The sequence below is a fragment of the Oryctolagus cuniculus genome, chromosome 11, assembly GCF_051225735.1.
Source record: "Oryctolagus cuniculus isolate XC-2025 breed Fujian yellow rabbit chromosome 11, ASM5122573v1, whole genome shotgun sequence".
Lineage (NCBI taxonomy): Eukaryota > Metazoa > Chordata > Mammalia > Lagomorpha > Leporidae > Oryctolagus > Oryctolagus cuniculus.
Genome location: NC_142877.1, coordinates 12,139,008 through 12,150,023, shown reverse-complemented (window position 1 = coordinate 12,150,023; position 11,016 = coordinate 12,139,008). Strand labels below are relative to the sequence as shown.

Below are 11,016 nucleotides of genomic sequence, written 5' to 3'. Positions count from 1 at the left end.
TGTACAGGGGCGGGAAAGAATAGCTTGGGCATATGGGACACACATGGTCTTTGTTACATGGTCTTTTTTTTTTTTCTTTACAACCTTTTAAAAATGGAAAAACCATTCTTAGCTCAGGGACTGTACAAAACCAGACTGGGTGGGTTGGATCTGGCTCGTGGATGGCCGTCGGCTGAGCCCTGGCTTTGGGGCATGGACTACAGCTGGACTGTGGTGCCTGAATCCCAGCCGCCTGCTCCACTGCCTGCGAGACCCTGGGCAAGGAGGAGGGGAGGAGGGGTCCGTCGGGGAGCGTCAGGGGCGCTTGCATGGCCCAGAGCCAGGGACACGGGGGTCCCTGTTCCCAGGCGGGGGAACTCCGGCTGTGAGCACACACAGCGAGGCAAGAGGACTCAGGCTGCACCCTCTCCCTCTTGGCCCGGCCCCCTTATCCCCAGATGGACTCTGGGGAGGGGCCGGGGCCAGCCCTGCTGGGGTCCCCTGAAGCACCTCCTGGCCCTCCTGCCAGCAGGACCGTGGCTTGGCGGAGCCTCTGCCCACTTGGCACCGGGTCCTGCCATTTCTGGGTGACTCATCCGTTTGTGCTTACATCCGGCTGGCTGTGCCCACAAGGGCTGGGCGGCTGACCAAGACTTTCCCAGGAGCCTCTGGGACCAGCCTGTCCGCCCTGCACCCTGGAGAGAAGACTTACAGGTGTAGGAGCCACTGGACACTCACTGCACGTGTCAGCTGCCAACGAGAGGCCCCCACAGGCTGGTTAAAGCAGGAACGACATTTGTTAGAAAATGTTAAGTGGTTCCCCGACCCCGTGGAAGACCGGGGGTGGACAGGCAAGGCTGCGACCCGTGCCCCACCCTCCCCCAGAGGCTCAGGCTCCAGCAGGTGAGAAAGCTGTAAGAGCTGCAGAACCTGTGGCCGCGAATCTTGGTTCCTAGGTCTCCCTCCGTCCCCAGCTGTGGACCAAGGCTCAGCTTAGCTGGGGTGGTAACGTGTGCGGGTCAGGGTGACTCAAGGTCGCTCAGGCCGATGGTTCTCAGTGCCCTGCACCAGCGGATCTGCATCAGCTGGAAACTCCTTGGCGTTACGGTCCTTGGGCCAGCCCAGACCCACGGACTTGGAAACGCTGCTCCTGGGTACCCATCAGGCGCCTGGGCGCAAAACGAGGAGGCCTCTGCTGAGGGCCTCGGGGAAGTTCTTTCTTGTTGAAAAGGCCATGGCTGTGGAGGAGGAGGCCCTGCCTCGTGCCCACCGCCTGCTGCTCTACCCATAGTCCTGCCCGCACCTCTGCCAGAAGCCAAAGCCACGCAAGTGGTATGCGGCTTTTACCGCAGCGAACGACTAAAACACACGCGTGCACAGAGCCCTCCCCTTATCCGCACCTGCAGGCAGGTGGCTCTTCCACTCTTCCCCGTGCCCTAAGTCCGAGACCCACTTCCCAGCAGCTCGCTGGGTGCCCCGCCGGCAGCTCGGGGCTGCGTGCCCGCCTCTGACCTCATGGCCTCCCTCCCCAGACCTGCTCCTCCGGCCCTGTCTGTGGCGTGACGGACACCTCTGCCCACTCGGGGTCAGCAACACTACCTCCCCACCGCCTGGAGCGCTGCGCAGCGCGGGCCTGGCTCTCCCTGAGTTCCTGCTGCGGCGCCGCCCCCCCCCCCCCCCAAGGTCTTCCAGCCTCAACTCTGACAGCCGCGGCTGTGCCGGACCCAGCCGCCCATGCACCCCCCCAATCCGCAGGGCCCTGGAGCCGCCGCAGGGAGTTTTCCCAGCTCTGCTGAGCTCCCTTCTAGTCTCGTCATGGTCAGAAATCAAGGCCATGCGGACACAGTCACAGGTCATGGAGAAACCCTGCCCCCCCCCCCCCCCCCAGCAAACACTGCCCAGGCTGCTGCCGCGTCCAGGGCACACCCAGCTGCAAGGGCCCGGTCTGCCGGCTCCTTTGGCTCCCAGACGTGAGGTCTGACATGGGCGGTGGGGGTGGTGCTGATGCCGCTGACGGTAGGTGCCTTAGTTTGGGTTGACGCAGGCAGAGACAAGGACTCGCGGGCAAGTGGTTTTGGGGGCGACCTTGAGAAACGAGATGGGGGGTGCACATGGAGGCTGCCAGAACAGCTGCAGCTCAATTCCCTGAGAGAGCCGGGGTGACAGGGCCAATCGCAGGTGGCAGAGGGAGCCCAGGAGCGAGGGAGCGGGGGTACTCACACCTCAGCCCCTGCGAGTCGCTCTCTGGGCCTGGCCGGGGGACCTGTCAGTTCCTGGTGCTTCCAGCCTCCCTGGGTGGGGCCGAGTGCCCGGCCGGCTGGCGGCTGCAAGTGGCTCTGAGCCCCCTGCAGGGTTCTGGACAGCGCCTGCTCTCCTGCGGGTGACCCCGGCGACAGCGGCGACTCAGCGCCCTGCCATAGCGCGGGGCCAGAGTTAGGAAGCCGGGCCCTGCGGACTGTCCTGGCCCTGGAGTAGGAGCCTTGGCGTGTGGGGCTGGGCTGCCTGCCCCCAAGTTGTGTCTGCAGCTCACAGCATTGCCTGGGTTTCTCATTTATTTTTCGATACATTCGAGCATATGAAGTCTGCTTTAAACGTGAATGTGTATAATTAAGGCACAAGAAATTGATCTTTAGGGCGTTAGCTACAGTCACAAGCTGTGCTCCAAGGGACAGGGGACACGAGCCGCGGGAGACCGCGGGCCTGGTCTCTGCACTGGTCCTCATTTCCACCCCTCGACTGCCCGCCGCAACCCCCATCCCGTCCCCACTAAGGACAGTGCCATCTCCGGCTTCTCCCAAGCCGTTCCCATCGCTGCCACCCTGCCCTTGCTTGGAACCGCAGCTCCACCCCCAGCTCCCTCCCAGGAGCCCCCAGCCCAGCCTAAGTGCTTCCTGCTGGGGCGGCCAGCCAGGTGCTGAGCCGAGAGCGGAGAACTAGGGGTGTGGCCGGAGCCCTGCCAGCTCTGCACCGACTCCACGGCTCAGCCCTTGCCCGCTGAGCTACTGCACCGGTCCCTGTGCGGCCACCGGGAGCCTGCAGTTCTGAGTGACAGCCCCCCACCTCCTTGTGCCCGGTGTCCACTGTGGGGTGATGAGTCGGGAGCCAGGACGGTTCTGGTCACTGAGACGGCGCCCAGCTGGGAGTGGGTGGAAGGGAGACGTGCGATGAGCCTGTCCAGCCTTTTTGCCTCCTCAGCAGAGGAGCGAGTCCCAGCAGGTCCCCCTGGCCTGGCTTCCGCCGACAGCTGGCAGCTCAGGCTGCCCCAAAGCCAGGTGTCTGGGCAGGAGCCGGGCCTTGGAGTAGGTCGAGGTGCAGAGTCTGCAAAGTCAGCTGCATTCGGGGCCTGAGGCGAGAGCTTTGGTTTGCAAGCAACACTGGGGCCGTGTGTGAGTGTGTGTGTGTGTGTGTGTGTGAGAGAGAGAGAGAGAGAGAGAGAGAGGATGCGTGAATGTGTGTGTGGGGGCCGCTCCTCACAGGAGTGCAGGTGTCCAGGCGGACAGGGCAAGCCCGGGGGTGAGGAGCGGGGTGGGCGCGGTGAGCGGGCGGATGCAGGTGGGTTGGGACCACTCTCCGCCCTGGCCCTCCTTCGTTAAGAGCAGGGGCAGCCGAGGTCCTGAGCGTTCACCCGCACCGACCCTGGGCTGAGCACCTTGTGGGCGCTTCCTGTTTTTATTTAACAGGGACTGACCTCCTGCGGCTGTGGGAGGCACCGCCTGGACATCTTACAAAAACTTCCAAAGCAACAAAGGGCCCCACAATGAACGCTCACAGGGGCCTGTGCTGGGGCGGCTGGGGCCTCGCCCGGGGTCCTGGAGCCAGCACGAGGAGGGGCGGGGGTGGGGGTGGGGGTGAACCCGGCTGTCTGGCTCTGGGTGGGGCTCCTCCCGTTGGCCATGCCTGGTTTCACCGTGCTCATAAAAAGCCGAGGTCAATTATGCTAATTACCCCGTTTTACAGATGGAAAGACTGAGGCACAGTTTGGGGGTGAGCAATGTGCTCATCTTGAAAGTGGCCGAGCCAGGACCCAGCCCAGGCCGCCGGCTCGGGGCCCCACGGTAATGAGCTCTTTGAAGACAGGTGAGTCACTTACCTTGGCCCTGCCTCAGTTTCCTCATCTGCCAAGTGGGGCTCCAGGAGCCCAGCCCAGCAGTCTTGTAAGGAGTGGAGAGGGAACGGAATCGGGGCCCAGGGCCCAGGGACTTCCATCAGGGAAGCGCCAGGCCCTGGAGGAAGCTGGTCTCGGCGGCCCGACACCTGCGCCAGGCCCGTCCCTGTCAGCCGTGGTCACCGCCTGCTGGCGTGGCCTGCGGTGAGTTCTCTGACCCTCAAGGCTGCACCTGGTGTCTGGCTCTGTCCCGAGGGACTGCCCAGGCCCCGGGTCCCTGGAGAGGGGCAGTGCTGACAAGCCCGGGACCCGCCCAGGACCCAGCAGTCCCCAGGCCCTGTGTGGCTCTGGCCTCAGGGATTCCCGGGCCTGAGAACCACGGGAGAAGCTTCGTGCCCGGGGACCGCTTAGATTCCTGGACTCTGCCCGGAAGGACGAGGACAGGGACAGCCCTGGGGCAGACGCTCCGGCCCAGGCCAGCTCCTGGACTCTCCATGGAGGCAGTGCTCACAGGAGAGTGCATCATTCATTCATACAATTCATTCATTCAGCAACTCTTCACAGGGCAGCCCCTGTACCCCAGGCACTGCTCTGGGCCCCAGGGGCACCTCTGCGAATGACCCGGCCCAGGGCTGATTATCAGGGGAGGCCAGGGGAGGGGGCAGCACACCCTAGGCACCCTCCAGGGACACACAGGTGTGTGTGCTCATGCCCATCAGAGCAGGGTGACCGGGGAGCCCCAGATCTCCGAGCTGTGCCCTTTGAACAGAGACCTGAAGGAATTAAGGGGTCGTCCATGTGGACCTCAGCGGGAGAATGTGCCAGGCAGCGAGAACAGCATGTGCAAAGGCCCTGTGGTGGGAGAATGCCTGGTGTGTTTTGTGAAGTCAGAGTGGAGGGCGAGTACGACCAGGAACTGTGGGTCCTGTTCACAGACCAGGTGAGTTGGGAGGGTGGGGAGCACTTCCCGCAAAGTCATCAGGTCTGGCCCCGCCAAGGCAACCACAGGCAGGGCTTGAAATTCAATAAATCTGCAGCAGGCTCATTTTTTTTTTTTTAAAGATGTATTTTATTTATTTGGAGGACAGAGTTACAGAGAGAGGTAGAGACAGAGAGAGAGGTCTTCCACCCAATGGTTCACTCCCCAGATGGCCGCAATGGCCAGAGCTGCGCCGATCCGAAGCCAGGAGCTTCTTCCGGGTCTCCCACATGGGTGCAGAGGCCCAAGGACCAACTGCTTTCCCAGGCCACAGCAGAGAGCTGGATCGGAAGCAGAGCAGCTGGTTCTCAACCCGGCACCCATACGGTTGCCGGCACTTCAGGCCAGGGCTTCAACCTGCTGCGCCACAGCGCCGGCCCCGGTAGGCTGATTTTTAAGTGGATCATTTAGTGTAGCCCACGAACGATGTCATAAATATCCAAGTGACCCTTGGCTGTCAGAAAGGTCCCACGACCTTGACCAGGACCCCTCTGGTTGGCCCTGGAGGACGGACCGAGCAGGGGTCAGTGCAGGGTCGCCGGAGAGGAGGTGAGGGGCAAAGGACAAAGGGCGTCAGGGCCTGGGGCTCACGGGGACATGTGGAGGTGACCACCTCCTGACTACCGTTTCCAGGTGAAGCCAATGGCACTGCCTGGGGGGCGGGACGTGGGGCAAAGACGAGCGTCAAAGCTCCCCAGGATTCGTGATCACCTGGGTTCCTGGGAGGGTGCAGGTGCGAGTGACCAGCGTGGACCTGGATGGCCCTGCCCTTGGTCCCTGTGGCCTCTGCCGTCCACAGGAGGGCACTGCAGCGCCCCCTTCATCTCAAACCCAGAAAGGCTGCCCTGCGGCGCGCCAGCTCTCGCGACTTACGCGCTCTCCTATAAAACCCAGCCTGGGCTGTAGCCGAGGGCCAATACCCACTCGGGTGTGGTCGGACAGTACCACGGTTAAAGAAGGACCGGATGGAGACTGGGGCTGCTCCGAGGGCCCCGGGGGCCCATGGAGATTTAGTGCGGCTGTCACCTGTCTGGGTGGGCTTGTTCGAAAGTGCTGCACCTGCTGCAGGGAGTTCGAATGTTCATAACGGGATGTCACTTGTAGGAAGGACATCACTGTGTCTTCAACCAGCACCCACTGGGAAAAAGACGCAAGGACTTCCAGGGACGTGTGGTCCGTCCCAGGCCTGGGCCCTGTCCTCACTGGCTCTGGGGTGCTGCTGTGCGTGGGACACACTTGCCCTCCCGGCGGTGATTTCCCAAGCAATATTTTCCACCCACAAAGCGGCTGAAATTAATACACACGTGCTCGTAGGGTGAAATTTACAACGCACCTCCAGGCGGGGCTCTGGGCTAAGGAGAGTGAGGAAGCAGACCTGGTTCTCAGGGCCCTGGCTGGTGGGGGCAGGGAGGGGGACGTGCCCAGAAATGAGGGGACTTCAAAAAGTTCTTGGAAAGTGGGCTGGACACTTCAGTTCGGGGCAGGCATTTGGGCCTCGCTTGGGACTCCCACATCCCCCACTGAAGCGCCTGGGTCTGACTTCTGGCTTCAATTCTGGTTCCAGCTTCCTGCTAAGGTTTGTCCTGGGAGGCCGCGGGTGATGGCTCAGGTCCCTGGGCCCTGGCCACCCAGTGCCCCTGGCTTCAGCCCGACCCAGCCCTGGCTGTTGCAGGCATTTGGGGGGTGAGCCAGTGGATCTCCATCTCTGATTCTCTTGCTCGCTCTCTCTCCCTGCATTTAAAACAAATTTCTTCTTAAAGTTATATATTGGTGCAAAAACTTTTGAAATGCATGCACTTTTTAAAAAAATTTTTTTTGACAGGCAGAGTGGACAGTGAGAGAGAGAGACAGAGAGAAAGGTCTTCCTTTGCCGTTGGTTCACCCTCCAAAGGCCGCCGCGGCTGGCGCGCTGCGGCCAGTGCACCGCGTTGATCTGATGTCAGGAGCCAGGTGCTTCTCCTGGTCTCCCATGGGGTGCAGGGCCCAAGCACTTGAGCCATCCTCCACTGAACTCCCTGGCCACAGCAGAGAGCTGGCCTGGAAGAGGGGCAACCGGGACAGAATCCGGCGCCCCGACCGGGACTAGAACCCGGTGTGCCGGCGCTGCAAGGCAGAGGATTAGCCTAGTGAGCCGCGGCGCCGGCCCTGCATGCACTTTTTTTTCCCCATAGTATTCATTTTCCATGGATTTTTTGAAGACCTCTCCCAGCTGCCGGGGTGCGGTGGGTTTGTGTGGCGAGAGGCGTCCCAGGGCGTGGGGAAGGGGAGATTGCTGGTGGCTGGTTGCTGTGTGTACTTTGCTTTAGGCTGCTAGCAACTAAAGCCCTAACGAACCTGGCTGACGTGGAGTTAAACACTGTGGCCGAGCAGACGGAAGCGCAGGCGTGATCATTCACTCAGAGACTCTGCCAGACTGTGGGAGAAACGGCCCGGGGAGGATGCTCCCTCTGCCCCGCCCCACTGAGGAGCAGCCGGAAGTCACCTGCTGCCAACGCAGCCGTCCTATGGCTCTGCCTCCTCCTTACCAGGAAGGCGACTTTGCCACGACCAGGCCGCTCTCCCTTCTTCGTTTCTGCTTTCTTCCGTCTTTCTCTGTCTCCAAACCCAGCCTCGGCGCGCGGGAGCGCTGCTTCTCCATTGTGGAATAGAACGCTCCCCTATTGTAGAGTCACAGCTAAGGCCAGTGAACAACCTCACCCTGCGCGCTTGTACTGTGGTCCTGCGCCCACCGTGGGGAATTCACTCCCCGTGACAGCGGCCATTGGCTTCTCTGCCCTGTCACCTGCTGTCGGGGCTTCTGCTCAAGTCGGTTTCCCTCTGGGTCACAGCACGGTTGCCATGAGCAACAGGAACCCCGGTCTCCGTGCCCAGGTGTCCCGGCGCTGAGAGGCAGATCCATCACAGGTGGATCCACTTCTCTTCCATGGCCACGAGCCCTCCCCCAGCCATGGAGAATCCCCAGGGGACTGTTGACGTTCATGGCCACAGAACGGTCCCACGATGTGTGTGTCCCCTGAGCCACGGGGCTGCCCGGGCAGCATTAGGCTCTGGTAGGGAAGGGGCACTGGGGAAGAGGGCGTTGGTGAGGCAGCCCTGGAGCAGGGTGCAGTGCAGCCCACGGGTGTTCGTGGGCCAGCAGACAGGCGACATTTTGGATGCCACTGTGCACTGAGCCCTCCAGGTGCAGAGCGGACCCTGCCCACGCGCCTGCGGCATCACCAGATGGTGATGAGCTGTGCCCTTTGACCAGAGGCCTCACCTGCTCCCGATCCACAGGGATGGGGAAGCCACAGCTAGGGGCTGGCTGGCAGCTCCACTCTGCATGGTTGCTGTTTAATGAAAGGCACCGGTCGTTTTCCCAAACCTGTTTCCCACAGCCTTGGCTTGCCATCTTGTTTGGGAATGCGTGAAACGAGACTGGGAATATACTGAGATCCATCGTGCTAGCCATGGTGTGGCTGCTGTGGCTGCGACGATGAGTTTCTCATTTACAGGAGATGGTTAAGACCAGGCAGGTGACTCAGTTTACCGGACAACTCTGAGACGTGTAGGGGGAGGGTGCTGTGGTGTGTGGGTTAAGCTGCTGCCCGGGACACCCGTGTCCATCTTGGGTTGTCTTGTTTGAGTAATAGCATCTCTGCTTCCAATCCAGGGTCTTGCTAAAGTGATCCCAGGAGGCGGCAGGTGACAGCTGGAGTGGCTGAGTCCCCGCCACCCACGTGGGAGACCCAGATGGAGTTCTTGGCTCCTGGCTCTGGCCTGGCCCAGCCAGTGTTGTGGCTGACAGGGGCGTGAATCAGCAGACAGAAGCTTCTTCTCTTTCACTGTGGCTCTGCTCTTCAAATAAACAGCAATAAATACATTTTTAAAAAAGAATGCACTCGGGGACAGCACCATGGCTCACTTGGTTAATCCTCCGCCTGCAGCACCGGCATCCCATAGGGGCGCCGGTTCTAGTCCCAGTTGCTCCTCTTCCAGTCCAGCTCTCTACTGTGGCCTGGGAAGGCAGTGGAGGATGGCCCAAGTGCTTGGGCGCCTGCACCTGCATGGGAGACCAGGAAGAAGTACCTGGCTCCTGGCTTTAGATCAGCGCAGTTCCAGCCGTAGCGGCCATCTGGGGGGTGAACCAGCGGAAGGAAGGCCTTCCTCTCTTTCTCTCTAACTCTGTCAAATAAAAAAAATGCATTCATTAAAAAATTATTAAAAATGCTTTGGGTGGGTCCAGTGCTGTGGTACAGCAGGTAAAGCTGCCACCTGTGGTGCCAGCATCCCATATGGATGCCGGTTCGAGTCCCGGCTGCTCCACTTCCCATCCAGCTCTCTGCTACAGCCTGGGAAAGCAGTAGAAGATGGCCCAAGTCCTTGGGCCGCTGCACCCACGTAGGAGACCCAGAAGAAGCTTCTGGCTCCTGGCTTCGGATCAGTGCAGCTCCGGCTGTTGCAGTCAACTGGGGAGTGAACCAGCGGATGGAAGACCTCTCTCTCTCTCTGCCTCTCCTCTCTCTGTGTAACTCTGACTTTCAAATAAATAAATCTTTTAAAAAAATGCTTTGGGCAAGTTATGTGAATCTTTTTTTAACTGCAAATTTTTGAAATCTAAATCTTAAGTCTTTCTGATAACCATGGCGATGTAGTATAAGTGTAAAAATCACACTAGATTTTGTGGACTTAGCATGAAAAGAATATAAGAGCTTAGTTTTTGTATTTATTATAAATTGAAATGTTTCAAATATGTTAGTTAAGCAACATGTCATTAGAATGGATTTCGTCTGTTTCTTTTATTTCCAGGCTGTGGCTACTCAAAGATGGGGAGGCACACACCTGTTCACACCATGTTTCCCTTATGGGGAGGCACACACCTGTTTGCACCACGTCTCCCTTGCGCGCTGTGGCCTGACAGCTCTGCACGCACGTTCGCGCCTCATTCTAGGCCAGAGAAACTGAGGCTGAGCACCGTGTGGCTGTGCGGAGGAAGGAGGCACTGGGAGACCCATGACATGCCTACACACTTTTTTTTTAGATTTTTAAAAAAATTTATTTGAAAGGCAGAGTTAGAGAGAGAGAGAGAGAGAGGGAGAGAGCGAGCGCGCGAGCGACCTTCCATCCTCTGGTTCACTCCTCAAAGAGATACAATGGCCAGAGCTGAGTCATTCTGAAGCCAGGAGCCAGGAGCTTCTTCCGGGTCTCCCACACGGGTGCAGGGGCCCAAGGACTTGGGCCATCTTCTACTGCTTTCCCAGGCCACAGCAGAGAGCTGGATCAGAAGTGGAGCAGTCGGGACTGCAGGCAGTGGCTTTACCCAATATGCCACAGCACCAGCCCCAGCAGGCCTACATTTCAAAAATATCTTTGGCTGTGGCATGGCAGAATTCTCCAATCAGTGGGCAGTGAGGTTTTCTGTTAACCTGTATAAAAATTTGATTCCAGGGACTGGTGCTGTGGTGTAGTGGGTAAGGCCGCTGTCTGCAGTGTCAGCATCCCATATATGTGCTGGTTTGAGTCTTGGTGGCCCCATTTCTGATCCAGCTCTCTATTATGGCCTGGGTAAGCAGTGGAAGATGGCCCAAGTCCTTGGGCCCCTTGTACCTGTGTAGGAGACCCAGAGGAAGCTCCTGGTTCCTGGCTTTGGATCTGTGCAGCTCCGGCCGTTGTGGCTAATTGGGGAATGAACCATCGGATGGAAGACCCTCTCCCTCCCCTCTCCCTCTCCCTCTCCCTCTCCCTCTCCCTCTCCCTCTCCCTCTCCCTCTCCCTCTCCCTCTCCCTCTCCCTCTCCCTCTCCGTGTAACTCAGACCTTCAAATAAATAAATAAATCTTTTAAAAGTGACTCCAGTGTTTTGTATTGCTTCCTGTCAAAGGACAAAAGTGGGACGACGTGATAGAACGGTGTTTACTGGCTCTAGATTCTAGAATCGGCCAACGCGCCCTTCCACTGTGCAGTCTGTACGGTGG

The 11,016-nt window shown here is 59.5% G+C and overlaps 1 long non-coding RNA gene across 1 annotated transcript; it reads left to right on the top strand.

The window, feature by feature from the left end:
* Window positions 1-803: 803 nt before the first annotated feature.
* Window positions 804-9,565, top strand: LOC149123334 (uncharacterized). Its single transcript, XR_016217094.1, has 3 exons — window positions 804-882; window positions 3,937-4,056; window positions 8,716-9,565. It is a non-coding gene; the product is annotated as an uncharacterized LOC149123334 (long non-coding RNA).
* Window positions 9,566-11,016: the final 1,451 nt, after the last annotated feature.